The sequence below is a fragment of the Monodelphis domestica genome, chromosome 7 (genome assembly GCF_027887165.1).
Source record: "Monodelphis domestica isolate mMonDom1 chromosome 7, mMonDom1.pri, whole genome shotgun sequence".
Lineage (NCBI taxonomy): Eukaryota > Metazoa > Chordata > Mammalia > Didelphimorphia > Didelphidae > Monodelphis > Monodelphis domestica.
In genome coordinates, this window is record NC_077233.1 from 232,324,029 (window position 1) to 232,342,765 (window position 18,737).

Genomic DNA, 18,737 nt, shown 5'->3' on the forward strand with positions numbered 1-18,737 from the left:
CTCTTGTAATCAGAGAAATGCAAATCAAAATAACTCTGAGGTATCACCTCACACCTAGCAGATTGGCTAACATGACAGCAAAGGAAAGTAATGAATGTTGAATGGAATGTGGCAAAGTTGGGACATTAATACATTGCTGATGGAGTTGTGAATTGATCCAACCATTCTGGAGGGCAATTTGGAACTATGCTCAAAGGATGCTAAAAGACTGTCTTCCCTTTGATCCAGCCATAGCACTGCTGGGTTTGTACCCCCAAAGAAATAATAAGGAAAAAGACATGTACAAAAATATTCATAGCTGCACTCTTTGTGGTGGCAAAAAATTAGAAAATGAGGGGATGCCCTTCAATTGGAGAATGGCTGACCAAATTGTGGTATATGTTGGTGATGGAATACTATTGTGCTGAAAGGAATAATAAAGTGAAGGAATTCCATGGAGACTGGAACAACCTCCAGGAAGTGATGCAGAGTGAGAAGAGCAGAACCAGGAGAACATTGTACACAGAGACTGATACACTGTGGTACAATTCAATGTAATGGACTTCTCCATTAGTGGCAATGCAGTGATCCTGAACAACTTTGGAGGAATCTACGAGAAAAAAACACTAACCACATTCAAAGGAAACACTTTGGGATTAAAAACACCAAAGAAAAACAACTGTTTCAATACCTGAGTCGAAGGGATATGGTTGGGGATGTCGACTCTAAATGAACATCCTAGTGTAAACAACAACATGGAAATAGGTTCTGATCAAGGACACAAGTTATCCCCAATGAAATAGTGTGTCGGCTGCAGGAACGGTGGGTGGAGGGGAGGGAGGCAAATAAAGTGATTATTGTAACCAAAATAATAATAATAATAATTTTTAAAAGAAAAGAAAAATAAAGTCTCCATTTGGAAAAAAAAGGTAAATAAATCTATAAACTTTTGTAGAATCCCTATTTTATGGATTAATAAAATATTTGGAATAAGTTCTTTCACAAATCCCTATTTTTTCTATATAATAAATGATATCTTTCTCTTCCAAATAACCACAGATCTAGGAATGGAATAAATTTCAGATTCTAAAGTAGTTCCACTCTGATTTTAATGAAACATTTTAAAGATTTCAAGCCATAGCATTAATTTCTAATACTGATATTAGATAGTGTTAAGCTTTTTGGACATCCAACAATATTGTTACCATAAAAGTTATTGGGTGTTTGATTAAAAAACAATTAACTACTACAGAACTTTTCCATTTAAATCATAGCTCAGATGAGTAGAATATAAATAAATGATAGGTAAGTTAAAAAATTATTACTCTAATGGGGCAGCTAAGTGGCTCAGTGGCTTAAGAGCCAAGCCTGGAGGGGAAAGGTCTGGAGTTCAAATCAGACCTCAGACACTTCCTAGCTGTATGACCCTAGGCAAGTCAATTAACCTCCATTGCCTAATCCACCTTAGAAGCAATATACAATATTGATTCTAGGATGTAAGGTAAGGGTTTAAAGAAAATTACTCAGGCATTAATATGTAATCACCACAAGAGTAATCTTTGTGCCTCTCTTGAGTTACAGCTGGGATTTTAGATCTGGGGGGGATATTTTTAAAAATCCTTACTTTCATGGTAACAACTCCAAGACAGAAGGGCAAGAGCTAGACAGAGTTAAAATTACTTGCCCAGGGTCACACAACTAAAAAGTTTCTGAGGCCAGATTTCTTTTTTTAAATACAGGATGCCAGCAGGCCTTTCTGCATTTTTATATTTAAATTTTGCAAAGAAGTGTTCATAACTTATCTTCTCAATATTCTTTTAATAAAGGAGACAGATCATAGCACATTCTTGGGAAAAACCATGTTTTCACACTCGATGCTACTGGCTCAGATAAAATTCACTCACCTTTTCTTGGCCCTTGCATGTCCAAATAACCAGGAAATGAATCTCACAAAAGCATCAAAGGTATCTGATGCACTTCCTAACAGTTTGTTGGCTGAAATTAAGGGCAAGTTTTACAATACTAATGAGTATTCCTTTTCAGTGGTTTCCTGTCCTTACTAACAATGAATGTAGAACTGTTGCCAGTGACATTACTCTTTGCAGAAATACCAATGCTTGGTGTTGGCTGAAAGATAATAATTTGAGAATGTAATCCTTGCCAGCTGCCCCTTTAAATCTTAATGTGCTCAAAGGGCAGGAAGCAAATTGTGGTACATGTTTTAAGTGTTCAGCTTAAGAGAAGGTCAGCCACAGCAGTCTGAGATTCCCCAGTCAGACAGAGAATCAAGAGCCGGGTCTTTAAATATATGTCCAGCCTCCAGACACAGTAATAGTGCTAGAAATAAAAGCAAGGGATAGACTCCTTCAGCTGACAGTGTTAATTTGCCATGTTTTCTTCCTGCCTCTTTCATTCTTCTCCTAGGAGCCAGGTGTATTTAAGGTGCAAATTATCAAATCAAAAAAAGCAAAGATTTTTCATTGAAAGTAAAATAGGAATTGACAACATAAATGCAAAGTACTGACTTTATATTTAGGATATAAAATTATGAGGAAAGCTTTAAATCTAAATAAAAAAGGAAACAGAATTTTTTAAAAAAAGATTCTGAAAAAGTAAGAATTTAAATAAGAATGAAAACTATAATTTGTAATGTTGGTACCATACTTATATTTGCCAGTCATATGTTAAATCTCATTTATGATGGGAATGAAATTTATTTGTTGATCAGATAGTATAATGTTGGTATGCAACTCATTTTTTAATTTTTCTTTAAATTTTAATTAAACCATTACTGAAAATGGCAACTGGAAAAACTTACTAAAATTTTGGGAGGCTAATAAAGTATTTTTTAAAGCTGATTAAAGAAAATTATTTGCAAATATAACCTGTGAATATTTAAACAATGATAAAACAGTATTAAGAGTAAAGATCTTGTCTAAGAAACTAGGCAATAAATAATCCAAAGTAATTCTTTAAAATACAGTCCTATGTAGTATTATACTAAACACAATATCTATCCCCTTTCTGCTAGGCTTGTCAGAAACATCAGTGAAAATTGTACCTAAAAATTATTAAATGAACCACAATTGGATAATTAATAATTCTCAATGAACTCAAATTGAGATTTAAAGAGAAAGATCTTTATGGTCTTTGGAAAAAATAAATATGTTTAATGGGAAGAAAAACATCAAGTGTATAGGAAAATACATTTTAATTTTCCTTATATGAAAAATAAGGGCGCTGGACTAGATGATATCAAAGATCCTTTATCTAATATTCTGTGATTCCACTGAAAAAATTGGCATGAAAATTCCACAACATGAAATTATGTGGAATAATTACTGAGTTGGGAAAAGTGATGCCAAATTAAGTTATGGCCTAAAATCATGTATTATTCATCATCTTTTCACTGTTCCATCAAACATTAGAACTCATCACATGTGACAAATTCTGTGCCTGAAAAAGGAAGTGTTGTTTGAAATGATACTGATATACCTTATTGAGTAGCATCCCCAAAGGGAAAGCAAGAGAGATGGCTTATAAAAATGCACAAAGAGAGGAAATGTATCCTCTTTGGCCTAGAACAGCTGCATCAAACAGAAGACTCCATCTCAGGCTCCCAGGTGGAAAACTCCGGAAAAGAGAAAAAGGAAACTTAGGCAAAATGGATCATAGATAAACAATACTAGGGAAGTTGAAAACCCAGAGAATGGGGAGAAGGGGGATGGGAAGAATCTGGAACTTACACTGCTAAATATTGGAAATTTTTGAGAAATGTAAATGAAAAATATCTTTTATAGATCTTCTGCTCTAACGTTTTCATTTTCACTTCAATATGAAAATATTTTAAATTAAAAGATACTTAAGCAATCCACCAATCATTTCCACCAATCAACTCTATTTTTAACATTCTTACCATAATGCTACAAATATTGTTCCCCCTCCACCACCAATACCTAATAGCTGCTTCTGTGATACTTTAGTGTTTTTAATATATCATCTTAAACCTAAAAATTAAATCACTTCATATGATGTTTTTCAGTGAGGAAAATAATTTATTTGGGCTTCACAACAAGATGACTAGGTGTAGTGATGTAATTGCATTCTTGGCTCCTGTCCTATACCCATTTTCTTTTCCCAGTTCCATCACTGTTTATATTTAGTTCATCTATACTTCAAGAACCATGGATTCTCTCTACCCTCACTTCTACTGATATCACCACTATTTTTGGAGGGACTATGTCTCTTCAAGAGATTCTAATTCCTAAATCTTTACTGTATATGTTTGACAGCATATCAAAAGTATTTATTATTTCACATGTCAAGCAATATGCTCCTGTTTCAATCCTGCAAGGATTTTGGCCCTTAAGTGAATTCTTTCACAAATCCCTATTTGGCTTATGCAAATAAATGATTTTTTATTTCTCTTCCAAATAACTATGCATCTAGGAGAAAATATTTCAGATTCTCAAGTCTAGTTATGTCTACTATGATTTTAATGAAATATTTTTAAAACTTCAAGCCATTGTGTTAATTTCTAAGATTGTGATAGAATTACACTATTTAGAATATCCAACAACATTGTCACCATAAAAGTTATTAGGTGTTTGATAAAACACAAATCCACTACTATAATAGAACTTTTCCATTTAAATCATAGCTCAGTTTGGTACAATCAAAATGAATCAGCCCTGCAAGGATCTGTGACATCACCACTGTCAACAGACTCTCCACTGATGCAGATTACAACCCCTCAACACTAATGCATTGTTGATGGACTTGTGAATTGATCCAACCATTCTGGAGGGTAATTTGGAACTATACCTAAAGGGCTATAAAACTGTGCGTACCCTTTGATAATACCACTACTAGGTCTATATCCCAAAGAGATTTTTTTAAAAGAAGAAAGGACCTACTTGTGTATTTTCATAAAAATCCAATATTTAAAATTTTTGTTTGAGAAAGATCTTCAAGGAAAGAAGCTTGCTAACTCCTAAAATCCAAAGAATGAACTGTTTTCAGAAAGATGCCTGAAAAACCAACACTACATCAAGAAGTGTATAATTGAAAATCTTATACCCTAAAAAAAGAACTAAATTTCCCAGGAGCCCACTGACTTCCTGTCATTGCATACTTCTTGTAGATAGGGGATATTAGGATGAACTTTGGGGTGTGGCTGATTAAACTGAAGGTTGATTGAACATTTATTTTGAATGTACACTCTTATGCCAAAAGGAGACTGCCCCCTAATTGGTTTTTGTCAATGTGCCCAGAAAAACATTGGTTTTGCCGTCTCTCTCTTTTATTCCCCTCTTATCTATAACTATTGTAGTTTCCTCTTAGGTGAAATTTCATATGCACCTGTAGTTAGAAGATTTAAAGGTACAAGATGATTATGTTAAGTTATCAACTGGGGCGACTAGTCCCCAGTCATCATCAGGGGGGATTGGGAATTTTAGATTTACTCCACCCTGCTTAGTCTTTAGGATTTTAGCAACCAGGAATGTATACATCCCCAATTAAGGATTAAGTGTGGGGGAGGAAGGCCTATGACTGGCATGTGCTAACAAGTGACAAATCAGAAACAACTGACTGACCCTCTGGGCTCTCCAAAGCCAAGTTTAAGCCACCATTGGTACATGTGAGACACAGAAAGTGACATAAAGAACTGCCTTTATATTTCACTTCACTTCCTGTGAGAAGACTTGGTGGTGGAACTTGACTGTGGAGGAGCTTGAGCTTGAGACCTCAGACTGCTTCCCTTTGACTGTCATGTGGCAAGTGAAAAGGCTGATTCCCCTTTCCTTGACTTTTCTGGAGGCACAAGCCTCTGGGGAGGCCCATCTCTTGGGACTCCCTTTTCCTCAGCTTTCTGGAGGCACCAGCCTCCAAAGAGGCCCTTCATCTTGGAGGAGCCCTTATGGCTGGAAGCCATGCTAGATTTAATCTTCTGCTGCCCCCCTCCCTGGGCCTCTAAACTCCTGCCTGGTATCTCTCTCTCCCTTTCTCTCTTTCTTCCTTAATACCTTCACTCTATTGTAAATAAACCACCATAAAATTCCATTCTGACTTGAGTATTTCATTGAGATTTAGAATTTAAATCCCTGGCAACCAACTGAAAATATATTCAGTCCAACCATAAGTTTTACCCTTAACAGTCGTACAAAAATATTTGTAGCAGCTCTTTTTGTGGTGGCAAAGAATTGGAAATTGAAGGGTGTTCATCAATTGGGGAATGACTGAACAAATTGTGGTATATAATTGTGATGGAATATGATTGTGCTATAAAGGATGATGAAAACAACAATTTCAGAAAGAGCTGGAAAAAGACCATCATAGCTGATGCAGAGTGAAATAAACAGAACCAGGAAAACAGTGTATATATGGTACAATACTGTGGAACAATCAAATATGATAGACTTAGCTACTCTCAGCATTACAATGATGCAAGACAGTTCTAAAGGACTTGTGATAAAGAACACCCTCCACTTGCAGAGAAAAAAATGTTGGAGTCAAACGCAGATCAAAGCATACTATTTTTCACTGAAAAAATTTTTTACAACTCCTATCAGCTTTAGTAGCCTATGATCACTGAGCTGCTACAGCAGGGACCAAGAAAGTCACAAAGTTACAACCTACTGATGACCAGCTTCTCCAGGCTCAGTTTGGGTGACCTATTTCTTCCTAGCATCATGCCTTGTTATGGAAGTGATTCACTGTAGTCAAAATTAATACTAATGTCATTCAAGTATAAACATAAGGGGGATTAACAAGGAAAGCTGTGAAGTAAGACTCTCCCGATACACTCTGCTAACAGACATACCATTTCTGGACCTATCCCTAAATCTATGGACCCACCAGAGGTATCTGGCATTCTGATGTCACATACTAGTTTGGCACAGAGGTGAATGACTTTTATGTGACAGTCTTTAAAACCATATTTATGTGTGAAATATGAGCCTTCAATCAGGCTAATTTTCAAATAGATGACACTAACTAATCTATCTACCAACATTATTATCTCTATATCTGTATGTCTCTCTCGATCTAAATCTAACGATATCCATCTACCTATATATGCAGATGTGCTTACATCAGTAGCTTATAAACACTTTCCATGTGAACAAAATTCTTGAAACAGATTTAAAATACATGGCTTCCATCAATATAATTAAAAATTAAGTCTTATAATATCCAAGGCATACAAAATAGAGCTTCTTAAAAATGGAATTTTCTTGTCTGGTAGGAAATTTGGTAGACAGCATGATCAAAATCACATTTATAAAGCAGCATGTGAATATGACTTGAGTACTGTGCTGCCATTCCTATTTGTGAATAAAGCCAAATCCTCATATAAACTGCCCCAAATGTGAATAGTTTGTTCATAAAGTATGCAAAGCATATAACAAACTGCCACATGACTGCTGAGGGGCATGTGCACTACAGACCATGCAACTGGATGTCACTTGATATGAGGTCTCGTTTTTAACATTCCTTTTGTGCAATACAATGTCTGACTTTTGTAGGCAAAGTTCATCACTTCAGCACCTGCTAGCACATATCAATTATATGATAAAGAATATAAAATAGAGAAAACCTCTGGTATAAAATATGCCAGATGGTGGAAAGAGCATGGACCCAGGAATGGAGAGACCTGGATTCTGGGGCCTGCTCTGTCTCTAGCTAACTGTGTGAACTTGGGCTTCAAGTCTTTCAATTGTAATATTCTCATTTGGGGGTTGAGTTTCATGAACTCTATGGTTCTTCCTAATTCTGAGACATATTTAAATACCTATTGTAAACACCACCATGTCCCGACTGCCATTTTCTATAAATGATAATGGCTTTTAAATAGTCAAAGTATCCCTAGGGTTATGCTTCTCAATAACATTCTTGGTTTCTTTCTAGCATGGGACCTTGCTATCAAAGTCTCTCATTGAAGCCAAAATTAAAACTAATGTCTCTCAAGTATAAACACAAAGAGAATTAACAAGACTAGCTGTGAAATAAGACTCCAGATATAAAAGCAAAATAACTTTTAAATATTTTATTTATTTATTTAAAATAACTTAAAATGTTCAACTAATTTAAAATATTGCTCAGCTTCTCCTGTTCTGTGATTCTTTGGCAAAATAAACCATTTATGGATTGGATGGTCCCAATGGTTGAGGCAATTCATATGATTGACTTTTTTTTTTTAAATACTTCTCTTCCATCTTAGAATCAATTCTGTTTATCAGATCAAGGCAGAAGAGCGGTAAGGGCTAGGCAATGGGGGTTAAATTACTTGCCCAGGGTCATACAGCTAGGAAGTATCAAAGGCAGGGTTTGAACCCAGGACTTCCCATTTCTAGGCCTGGCTCTCTCTCCACCGAGGCACCTAGGTATCCCCCAAACCATTGTTGACCTTAAAAAAAAAACAATACTGTGTATTGGTTCCAAAGCAGAAGAGCAGTGAGGGTTAGGCAATAGGGGTTAAATGACTTGTCCAAGGTCCCACAGTTAAGAAGTTTTTGAAACCACATTTGAACCCAGGACCTTCCATCTTTAGTCCTGGCTCTTGATTCACAGAGCCACCAGTTGCCCTCTATAATTGACTTTTTTGAAGAAGCTGCTTCAATTTGATAAGTGACATATTGTCTATGTATTTAAATACCCTCCTACTATTTTATTAATTTCAGGATCAATATATTTAAAGATGGTATTGAGAAGTCAAAGTAGAAAGTTATAACATTTCTTAGAAGTACATAGTTTAGGGCCAGGAAGGTGACTTAGTGGATAAAAAACCAGGCCTGGAGAAGGGAAGTCCTGGGTTCAAACTTTGCCTCAGACACTTCCTAGTTTTGTGACTCTGGGCAAGTCTCTTAACCCCCATTGCCTAGCTCTTATTGATCTTCTTCCTTAGAACCAATACTTAGTATTGATTATAAGACAGAAGGTAAAGGTTATTTTAAAAACAAATATACAGTTTAACATGCCTCTTTCTTCTCAGCCTAGTGGCATGACTGACCACGTTTCTGATGAGTAGTACACAATGAAGCACTCTTTTTCCCGAGATGGACAGTGTGTTGATTTGCTTTGCTTAAATATAACTTGTTACAAAAGGTGGGGAATTCCTACCTAGAGGATGAGTTAGGAGATAGTGAAAGGATGATTTAAGGGTCCAGGGGGAAGGGCATCAACAAAGCCTTTAAAATGCAGTTTAGAAAGGGACAGGTTGATTTCCTTGTTAAATTTAATATTTTTTAACTTTACAGATTCTGATATAATTTTTATTTGGTTCATTGTATAATGAAATGTTTGTTCACTGATCGTTGCATTCATAATAGAAATTTGAAATATGTACATATGTATAGTTATATTTGAATATAGTGCAATTAGCACTCTAAGATTTGTGACTGTCTTCTCTAGCTTTGAAATAAAAACAACATTTAAATAGCTCTCCCTCCTCATCTCTGCCTCCTGGCTTCCTTTAAGCCCCAGCTGAAACCCTATCTTCTTCGGATCACTCTTGATTCTAGTGTGTTCCATTTCCTAATTATTTCCTATTTACCCCTGTTTATAGCGTGTATGTCATTTTTTTTGGTTATCTTCATTAAATGGTAAATTCCATGATAGCACGACTGATTTTTGCCTCTTTTTATATGCTCAGTGCTTAGCAGAATGTCTGGCACACTAAAGATGCCTTAATCAATGTTTTATTGACTGAATGACTTTTAAAATAAGAACTGAGGGGCAACGAGGCCGTACAATGGATAGAACAGCAGGTCTGGAGTCAGGAACAGCTGGGTTCCAATCTGGCCTCAGACACGTCCTACTTGGGTGATCCCTGGGCAAGTCACTTAACTCCAGTTGCCTAGACTTAACGTTCTTCTGTCTTAGAACTGATACCAAGACAGATGGTAAGAGTTTAAAATGAATTAATGAAAAATAAGAAATGCAGCCCAGGAAGGGACCTTAGAGGTGAATTGGCTCTAAACTCTCATTTTACCGAGAAGGAAACAGAGGACAAGGAACATGATGTGGGGAATGGATCTGTGGGTTTTTTCCTGGGGAGGAGACCAAGTGCCATCTTTTTTTCCTACTTCTAGGTCTTTGCCTTCAGGATCTTAGGCATTGTCATTGGTTGATGAGTAGAATTTGAACTTGGGTCCTGGGACTCCATCTCATGGGATCCTCCCAACTGTGTGTTTTGGGAAACAAATGAAAGCTTAAGTCATTGGAGCAAGCATTCGTAAGTCACAGTAAAGCCAGATCTATAGATGGGTCATAGATTGCTTTCTTTGTGGGACAAAGGAAGATAAAGTATTCACTGCCCATAAAGAGTAGGAAGGGCCAGTCTTAGTCCCCTGCCACGCTGACATGGTGAAAGGCCAGCTTGGTACTCGCCTGTCTAATCCCCCTGAAACAGCTGCTGAGGCTGGTCCTCGAGGTAGCGTGGCTCTTATTTTCAGTGACATTTTACAGATTAGGAAATTAGGAAATATCTCTCTAAGATACAATTACTCGTCCAAGGCCACACTGCTAAGTCCTGTTGTTATTTCAGGTGTGTCTGACACCAGGTGACCCTGTTTGAGATTTTCTTAGCAGAGAGGCTGGAGCCTTTGCCTGCTCCAGCTCCTGTTTACAAATGAGAAAACAGATGCAAGCAAGAGGTTAAGGGACTGGCTCAGGGTCATGTGGCTGATCCGTGTCTGAGGCCTCATTTGAACCCGGGCTTTCTTGACTCCAGACTATCCAGGGGATCCCAGGTAAATATTCCAGGTAGAATTTAAACTCAGCTCTCCCTGATTCTAAGTCCAGCACTCTTGCCCCATTCGATACTGCTGCTAAATTAAAGAAAACCATTTTGAAAGAAATACAAAACTTTCCTGGTTTTTGCCTAGAAGTCTTTTTTTGTTATTGTTTCCATTGCTGTGTTTTGTTTTGTTTTTTATCAGTGTTTAAAGGCCCATTCTTTCTTTTGGCTGAAGGTTCAGCGCATGATTCTGGGCTTCCTGTATTGTACCTTCCTTTTTCTTTTTCAAACCCTTATCTTCCATCTAAGAATCACAGCAGTGTATTGATACTAAGGCAGTAAGGGCCGGGCAATGGGGGTCAAGTGACTTACCCAGGGTCACACAGCTAGGATGTGTCTGAGTCCAGAATTGAACCCAGGACCTCCCATCTCCTGGCCTGGCTCTCAAGCCATGGAGCCACCCAGTTGTCCCCTATATTGTATTTTCCTAAGAATATTTGTCTACTTAACTCGACAAAGGAGGTAAGTGCCATCTGAACAAAAACAAAGCTAAATGTAATCAAAACACTCCAAAATGTCCACCATTTTCCCTCATGCAGAGGTTCTCAAATGAAAATGCTAGTTTCCAGCCCTGAAATTTAGCACAAATGCCAGCTTCCTCCTGAAGCCAGCCTAACCACACATTCTGTGAAAGGCGGCAGTCTCGCTGCTTAGGAAATCAAGCAGTTGTTCACTTCCACAGAGCAGCCTGCAGTATGTTATTGTCTTTCAAAACGTAATACAAGCAGTAAAGGCAGAGTAATAATCAACTTCCTCACAATGCAGGCTATCATTTGAACATAAGCCAGTTCAGGATTTGAAATCAATATTAGCAGACTGCTGGGCAGAAAATAATGGATGTTTTAAATTTCAGTTTATTTTTAATACATAAGTAAGCGTAGCCAAAGCAATAACAAAGAAAAAGTGATTTTTTTTTCTGAAAAGTTTTACAAAAAATAGAAAGAAAATAAAATTTGTAATAAAGTACAGCTGGGAGGCTCAGTCTGGCCTCAGATACTTCCTAGCTATGTGACCCTGGGCAAGTCACTTACCCCTCTCCCCACTCCTTGCCTAGCTCTTATTGCTCTTCTAAACCTTGGAACCAATATGCAGTATTGCTTCTAAGATGAAAGGTGAGGGTTAACAAAAAAAGTAATAAATTCAATATACAATTTTCAGAGCTGACTTGGCTTTTCTGTGATTATTGATTAACTCCAATTTATTCTGTATATAACTTGTTAATGCAGTTATTTGTATGCTGTCTCCCCCATTAGACTAGGAGCTCCTCCAGAGAGGGGACTGTCTTTTGCCTTTCTTTTATCTCCAGCGCTTAACAGTGCCTGACAAATAGTGGCTTATAGCAATAAATAAAACAAATGTTTATTGACATTCTAGCCTTACTTCTGTTCTATTCTGTACATTAAAAAAATACTTAAATGAGGAGGCAGTTAGGTGGCTCAGTGTGATAGAGTACCAGACCTGGACTCAGAAGGTCCTAGGTTCAAGTCTAACCTCAGAGACACTTCCTAGCTGTGTGACCCTGGACAAGTCACTTGACTCCATTTGCCTTAACCTTATGTGTTAGAATTGAGATAGAAGAAAAGGTTTTGGTTGTTTTTTTTTTTTTAATGAGTCTCTCTCTCTCTGTGTCTCTGTCTCTCTGTCTCTGTCTCTGTCTCTCTCTGTCTCTGTCTCTCTGTCTCTGTCTCTGTCTCTCTCTGTCTCTGTCTCTCTCTGTCTCTGTCTCTCTCTGTCTCTCTCTCTCTGTCTCTGTCTCTCTCTCTCTGTCTCTGTCTCTCTCTGTCTCTGTCTCTCTCTCTCTGTCTCTCTCTCTCTCTGTCTCTCTCTGTCTCTGTCTCTCTGTCTCTCTCTCTGTCTCTCTCTGTCTCTGTCTCTCTCTCTGTCTCTGTCTCTGTCTCTCTGTCTGTCTCTCTCTCTCTGTGTCTCTCTCTGTCTCTGTCTCTCTCTCTCTGTCTCTCTGTCTGTCTCTCTCTCTCTGTGTCTCTCTCTCTCTGTGTCTCTCTCTGTCTCTGTCTCTGTCTCTCTCTGTCTCTCTCTCTCTCCTCCCCATCTTTTATGTGTGACTCTAGAAGTGCCTCACTGTTCCCTTCTCCACTTTTATCTTGTGAGCCTCCAGTCCCAGGAATGTTCATTCACAAATGAAGTAGGATGGGATTTTCAAATGCTATACAGATACGAAATTAGAGGATCTAGGCCAAATCTAGGCCATTGCTATTCACCCTATTTACCCCCTATAGTCACCTATAACATAATGCTTCAAAAATAATTTTTTAAGCCCTTCCCTTCCATCATAATATCAGTTCTGAGAAAGAAGAGCAGTAAGGGCTAGACAATGGGAGTGAAGTGACTTGCCCAGGGTCACAGCTGGTAAGTCTGAGGCCAGACTTGAACCCAGGACCTCCTATCTCTGGGCCTGGCTCTCAATCCACTGAGCCACCCAGCTTCACCCTTAGCCTTTAACTCTGCACCTGTTCCTCCTCAGAATGCCTTCCCTCTTCTCTGTCTTTCAAGGCTCTTATCACTCATTTGGTACTTAGTTAAAGGGTCTGAAGAGCATAGGATCATCGACCTAGAGCTAGGAGGGACCTCCAAGGCACCAAGTTTAACCCCATCATTTTCTTTTTTCTTTTTTAGCCTTTACCTTCCATCTTAGAATCAATGTTGTGTATTGGTTCCAAGGCAGAAGAGTGGTAAGGGCTAGGCAATGGGGGTCACACAGCTAGGAAGTGTCTGAGTCCAGATTTGAACCCAGGACCTCCTGACTCCAGATCTAGAGCTCTATCTACTATGCTACCTAGCTGCCCCCATAATATTAATTTGAACCTCAGTTCTCACCCCCAGGTGTTTAATACCAATGCAATCACAGTCCCAGTACCTAATCCTAGCCCATACTTTGGGCATTATTAAGAGAATAAAGAAAATGTATGAATAGATCTCCTGAAGGGAGAACAGGAATCATTCTGAACTTTGGATAGAAAGGTGGAAAAGAAGAATCAGTATACACTTGGAGAGGAAGGGGCCCACTGAGGTTATCTGGTCCAACCCCCATATTTAGCAGATGAGGGGACAGGAATTTGGGGGGTTTTGTTTTTGTTTTTGCCTTCCTTTGTATCCCTAAGGCTTAATGCAGTACCTAGCACACAGTCCCTGCTTAATAAATGCTGCTTGATTCATTTACCTTTCTTAGGTTACTTTCCTTTCATGTATTTGCCCATTACATGCCATGCTCACTTATGTCATCTTTACTGGACCTGAATCAACTTCCCATTTTTTGCTAAAAAGTGTAATTTGGGGGGGCAGCTGGGTAGCTCAGTGGATTGAGAGCCAGGCCTAGAGACGGGAGGTCCTAGGTTCAAATCTGGCCTCAGACACTTCCCAGCTGTGTGACCCTGGACAAGTCACTTGACCCCCAATGCCTAGCCCTTACCACTCTTCTGCCTTGGAGCCAATACACAGTATTGACCAATACACAGTATTGACTCCAAGATGGAAGGTAAGGGTTTTAATAAAAATAAAAAAAAATTTTTAAAGTGTAATTTTGTAAGATATATTGTTATGGGCTACAAACTTACTTCCTTTCATAAACAATTTGGACTGGCATTCTTTTGTAGGTGATAGGTTTTCTGACTGCTTATACAATTTGCTGTCTAATGTTGAAGTTCTAGAGCCCTTCTCCTCTTCTCTAATTGGTGGGTCTCTGGCCTAGACCACCATTTTGTGTGGTGCCCAAGCCACAGTCATTTCACTCCTTGCTCTTCTCTCCACGTTTTCCCATCACCTTCCTGAAGCCTTGCCCCTACATAAGTATTCTTTCTGTTTCAACCAGCTCCTTTTCATATTTTGCCTTCCCTCATTAGAATGTATGCTCCCTAAAAGTAGGGACTGTCTTTTTAAAATGTATTTGTATTCCTAGAACTTTGCACAAAACCTAGCAGATAAGTGGGTGGTTTTTTCCCCTTAATGCTCCATCCTCTATCATCCATGCATCCATCTCTCTCTCTCTCTCTCTCTCTCTCTCTCTCTCTCTCTCTCTCTCTCTCTCTCTCTCTCTCTCTCTCTATCTCTATCTATCTATCCCTGCCCATCTGATCACATTTCTGGGTGAGCTCAACTCAGAGTTCTTTTCTATCAATAAGTGATATATTTTAAATCTGTAGTTTGCCCTATGCCTCCAATACTTCTGTGCAATTTTTTGTATGACTTCTTGAAGTATAGTCTTTAGGATATTCATATTGTGTTTTCCTTGGAAACAATTCTCTTCACATTTTATATCAAAGGTCAATTGCTTTGGCTTGTAGAGATTTTAATTGTTATTCTAATCTTGCTTTATTTTGTTCTCATATTGTCTCTTCTGTGTTAGGATTTTTGAAGTCTAAATCAACTGGTCTCTTTTTTCAAAGAATTCTGTTAGAGATTCTCCATTATTTGTCCTAAATTACCTATTTTTGCGTCTTTGACTCTTGTGTAACAGTTTTAATTTCTATCCTGATTTATTCCGTCTATTTATCAGCATTCTAAACCACCCCAAATATTCTTGCATTTGTTCAGTCAGTAATCTTGTTGTTACAGTGTTATGCCTCTCTGTTGTGGTTTTTGCTTCATTTTATTTTACTATCTAATATTTATTTGGCAGCTAGATGGTACAGTGGATAAAGTACAGGAATTGGAGTCAGGAAGACTCATCTTCCTGAGTTCAAATCTGGCCTTGAACACTTATTAGCTGCATGACCCTGGGCAAGTCACTTAATCTTGTTTCCTTGGTTTCTTCATCTATAAAACAGTAGAGAAGGACACTATATTATCTTTGCTGAGAAAACCCCAATTGGGGTCACAAAGAGTTAGATATGACTGAAAAATTACTAAAAGTATTTATTTATCATATTGAGTCCTTTTGTTTGTGCCCATTTTTTTTTCCAGTTTCCACACTGCTTTTTCAGTGATGATCTTGTGATTAATTAAATTTACTTGTTTTATGGCTCATTCTTTCTGGGCCTCCTTTATGCTAACAAATAAATTATTATTCAAAATTTATTTATTGTCTCTCCTAGGCAATTCAGTTGTTGTTTTTTTTTTAGATAGGGCCTTCCCTATATATAAGGGAATAGTCAAAGTGCCCAGTACTTGAATGGGCTACCTTGTAAATAATAATTGTGACATTGGTCTTCTTATACTTTCTTTGGCATATGTTTTGCTCATTCAAGGTGATAAAAGGAAACTTAGCTTATATATAGTTTTTTAACTGGACACTGTACCTGAAGTCTTCCATTAATTATACACCTTGCCTCCAATCTAGACAAAACTGGAGACTGGAATTTGTTTAAAACTTATCCTCTCTCATTTGATTGATAAACAATCTCAAAATATAATCTTAGTCCCCATGAGTCTCCATATTTCTTAAATAGATCCTATAGTTGTTATATAGTAAATGATCAACTGATCCCCATTCTATCTGTCGGGGGCAAAAGAATGTTCAGTACAAAGTCCCCAAAACTACAGGGTCCTTGAGTATGTTGACATACTCCCTCCTTTCATCAGGGCCCCTGGGTATGTCAATATCTCTCTAAGATCATTAACCATAGAATGTCTCCTGTTAAGTAACCCAAACTGACTTCAACCTATATAAACCCCACTTGGACCATGCTTCCTCGGAACTCTTTTGCTGAGCTCCCCTAGCACCCTAGTAATAAAGACTTTCCCTTGCCTGAATTGCATTGTCTCCATGTGCTCCTTGGGTGGACATCCATTCGGACCCTAAAATTTGGGGGGCTCATCCTGGGATGGATGTGACCCCCTGAGGACCACCAAGGCAAGGGAAGTTCTCTCACAGATTTCATTGGGACTCTCCAGAGGTGAGCGGTGTGTCTGTGCAGGGTGTTTGTTGTATGATTATGCATGGGGGGATATCGGGCTCCAGAAGGGCATATGGCTTAGTGGACGGGAGATCCCATGCCTTCCAGATTATAGAAGGACATCCTATATCAAGCCCCTGAACCAAAGTCCGATTTCTCACCTGTTTCTGAGTGAGGACCGACGACTATCACAGTTCCTAGTTCCCTCTAGGGACCAGGTCGGGAAAGTCAGGAAGCAAGTTCATTAAAACGGGTGGGAAGGGAGTCATACGAAGGCTTGGAGACAGACATTAGGAACTTCAGAAGGTTGGAGTCCTTCTGTCCCCCGAAGAGTAAGGAGGAGACCAGGGTTAGAGTCCCTGGCAGAATTAGGAACTTCAGAAGGTTGGAGTCCTTCTGTCCCCCGAAGAGTAAGGAGGAGACCAGGGTTAGAGTCCCTGGCAGAATTAGGAACTTCAGAAGGTTGGAGTCCTTCTGTCCCCCGAAGAGTAAGAGGGAAACCAGGGTTAGAGTCCCTGGCGGAATTCAGATTTCAGGAAACCCCGCAGTGGACACACTATGGGTACAAGGCAATAAAAGAACACTGGGTCTTTTTAAAAGGACACCAGGAAGGGCGGGCTGGAGCCCTGAGCAGGCTCCAAACCCAGTCCAAATTTTAAAAGGATATTTTGTTTGTCTTTTTGTCTGTTTGTTTGTCTTTTTGTCTGTCTGTCCTTTGTGTAACACTTTTCTGGCCTGAAATGGGCCAGAATCAGTCAGTCCCCCTGGACTTGGTCCTGAGCCATTATCTGAACTTCAAAACCCGTGCCCATAAATTGGGAGTGACAGTAAGGCGGGGAATGTAGTGGCTGTTCCCCCACTTCCCCCACCTGCATCTCAACGGGGTAGGTTATGGGGGAGGGGCTGTGCCTGCTCCGGCAGCAAGTTTCCAAGTAGGAGAGAGAATCTGAATAGGAGGGGATTTAAAAGTTCCTTCCTTGAGAAACCCAGCCAGCCTCAGGAACAGGTCACCTTCAACCCCAGTTGGGAGCAGATAATAGTTTTTGTCCAGATACTACAAGATCATTTTGTTAGAAATCACCCTCAAGAAGAGAGACAGATTAGATGGATCAGCACATAGAGTTCAGCGAAAGCTAGGGAACAAGAAAGTGAGTTCAGTCAATCAGATGGCTAATCACAGCTCAGCACAGCTTCCCCAGTCAAAAGGGCAGTACTCTGAAACTGTTTTAATGAATTTTCTCCCTGCAAATATTTTAAGAATGGATCCTAAAACACTGATTTTTCCCTTTCAAAGCATGCTTGCCACAAAGTTGCACATTTCTGTCACAGTCTCATCTCTGTAAAAATGGGGGAGATGCAAGATTAAACTTCCAAAAATCCTCAACAGAGGACAAAAGCAATGACCTGTTCAATGATTTTTTTCCCTATTTCTCCCTTTGGATGGGCCCCGAAAGGAGTGAGAAGGAGAAAAATTCAAAGCAGAAAGGCGAGATTTTTTACCCCACAGTTAGAGGCATTTTTCACTTAAAAAATTAATTCTAAGGGTTGATACATGCAACTTGGGAGGATTGCTAATGATTTTGATATGGTACAAATGTAATTTAATATGTTATTGTTTGTCAGTTACATGTGAAATGTTAGCCAGATTTTTATTGAGTACAAAAACTCATGGTTAGAGATTTGTTTTGTTAGATTTTGCAATGCATAATGGTTTCAGTGAATTTGAGAATTGTCTAAATATGATTGATAGTCAGCCTGACAGAGAGAGGAATGTTTATTCTATAAGGACAAAAATTGTACTGGCTACTTTATAGATGTAAAAGTCATCCAGAAAAAGTTATGTTGTTGAAAGGAACTTACTCTAGAATTTAAATTTAGGATTTTTCAAATCAGATGTTATTTTAATGTATGTGCTGTCAGAACTAGCAATCATGTAACACAAGAAGTTTTCAAAGTGGTTAATCTTGCATGGGATTTAATGATATAAGTGCTAAGAACTTGATATTTCAGGAGGGAATTTTTAAAAGGTGTTGTCTTTGATCAAGGTTATATGAATCGTTTCTAAAATGTGCACAATGTATAGGAAGGAATTTGTAATCTAGAGATGAACA

At 38.5% G+C, this 18,737-nt stretch overlaps 2 protein-coding genes across 4 annotated transcripts in view; one reads left to right on the forward strand and one right to left on the reverse strand.

Annotated features, from left to right (window-relative positions):
* IQCK (IQ motif containing K) overlaps positions 1 to 18,737 on the reverse strand; it is a 202,460-nt gene that overhangs the window by 69,916 nt on the left and 113,807 nt on the right. The gene's annotated exons all lie outside the window — the stretch shown is intronic.
* KNOP1 (lysine rich nucleolar protein 1) overlaps positions 1 to 18,737 on the forward strand; it is a 223,623-nt gene that overhangs the window by 68,369 nt on the left and 136,517 nt on the right. The gene's annotated exons all lie outside the window — the stretch shown is intronic.